The sequence below is a fragment of the Octodon degus genome, unplaced genomic scaffold, assembly GCF_000260255.1.
Source record: "Octodon degus isolate 3935 unplaced genomic scaffold, OctDeg1.0 scaffold00291, whole genome shotgun sequence".
In the NCBI taxonomy this organism is placed as follows: Eukaryota; Metazoa; Chordata; class Mammalia; order Rodentia; family Octodontidae; genus Octodon; species Octodon degus.
The window spans coordinates 408,264-410,053 of NW_004524867.1; the positions used below are offsets into that span (position 1 = coordinate 408,264).

Here is a 1,790-nt window from a genome sequence, read left to right on the forward strand (position 1 = left end):
TCTACTGAGCTATCTCCCAGGGCCCAATATTTCTAATATAATATTCCCAAGTCTATCGACTTAATTTAAATCAAGGAATATCAAATCAAGTAAAAATATATGGTCACCTGCTCTTTGAAAGCAAGCAGCTTCTTCTTGATTTTTATTGTATGCATCTTGCGCTTCGCTTCGACAGCATATAGTATGCATCTTACTACATTTTTACAGCATAAGTTTAAAAGGCAATGTCTAAAGATTTTGGTATTGGTGAGAAAATTGACAATTAGTGTCAGTTTTTTTTATTTGTAATTTTATTTTTCTTACATATTTGGTACAGGATCTCACTATGCAGCTTGGACTCATAGTGATCCTTCTGTTTTCTGCCTCCCTAGTGCTGGGATTGTAGTTGGGACGTGCACCCCTACATCCCAACTCTGAGGCCGGTTAGGCCTAAGCCCCGGGGGGCAGGGCCGGAGCAGCTGGAGCTTAGTCCTCCACGGAGCAGAGGCGGCCCTCAGAGATGGTTTCTCAGATGCTTATTACGAGGCTAAGGGTGGGGTAGGCTTGCCAAAGAATGGAAAGGATGCGGGGAACATGTAACATTAGCTGTAGCCATGAGCGAAAATAAGAATGAAAGCCCATGAAAAAGCACACCAGAATTAGCTGCTGACATTTAATTTTCATCATCAACATTATTATTATTTTGAAGGTATTTGGTTGTTGCAGGGTCTAACTATGCAGCTCAGATTTGCGGTGATTCTCCGGCTTTCAGCCTCCCCAACACGGGGTTTACGGGCTTGCGCCGCTATGCCTGGATTCAGCGGCCAGCTCAGCACGCATGAGGTACTGGGGATCGAACCCCAGTACCTGTGCTTGTCTATGCAAGTGCTTAGTCCACTGAGCTATCTCATCAACCCTCAGCTGGTTTTGTTTTTTTTTTTTTTTTTTTTTTAGAGAAGAAAAAAATACCAAGAATAAAGACAAAAGCAAAGCAACATAGAACAATAAAAATGGTACAGAATTTCAAAACAAGAATAGAAAATTATCAGTGGTCCTTATATGACATATTATCACCAAATTTGTTGCTCAGATTACCAGGTACAGGCATGCCAGATTGATCAAGCAGTTAAACGTTAACTCTTCTTTGCCCTTAGTGGCAATTTAGCTGGTTTTTAAAATAATAATGGATCACACTTACCTCTAAAACTTGGCCTGGTCGTGCTAAGTAGACACGCAGAATCTATGACCATGGGAGAACTCAGTGGCCCCTTACATTTTCAGGAATCCAGGATAGTCAGTTTTGTTACTTGGAGACACAACCCTCACAATTTAGGGCAGGAGAAGCTTAATCTGACGCGCTGTTTCCAAGGCTCTTGTCCGTGGTCAGCGGGCTCCAGGGCAGAGACGTCAAGATGAAAGGGTGAATGTGGAAGATAGAGGACAGACGCGCAGGTCCTGAGGCCAGGAAGCAGAGGCCAGCAGTGCCAGAGAGGCAAGAGCAAGGGACTAGATAGAATACTAAGTCTCATTTCCATGACCGACCTACCCAAAGGGTCCCCCACCCGTCCCCTGCACAGGTCCCAAGCCAATCAAGTCGGTGCCTTCCAGATTAAGTATCACAGGCTTGAGGGACATGCCTTTCTTACATACCATGTATTAAAGTTGTTCGTTTTTGAGCAGCTACTTTGAAGAAAGCACAAAGATCATTGGTTGCTTAACGAAGGAAGAGATGGTGTTCTCTCCCTTGTTTGGGGGAAGGAGCAAGGAAAAGAAGAGATAAGCTTGGAAGGGAGAGGGTCTGGGAGAGACAG

At 44.0% G+C, this 1,790-nt stretch overlaps 1 protein-coding gene across 2 annotated transcripts in view; it reads left to right on the forward strand.

The window, feature by feature from the left end:
- The window catches only part of Anos1 (anosmin 1), a 209,656-nt gene that overhangs the window by 204,046 nt on the left and 3,820 nt on the right, over positions 1-1,790 (forward strand). The window lies entirely within an intron of this gene.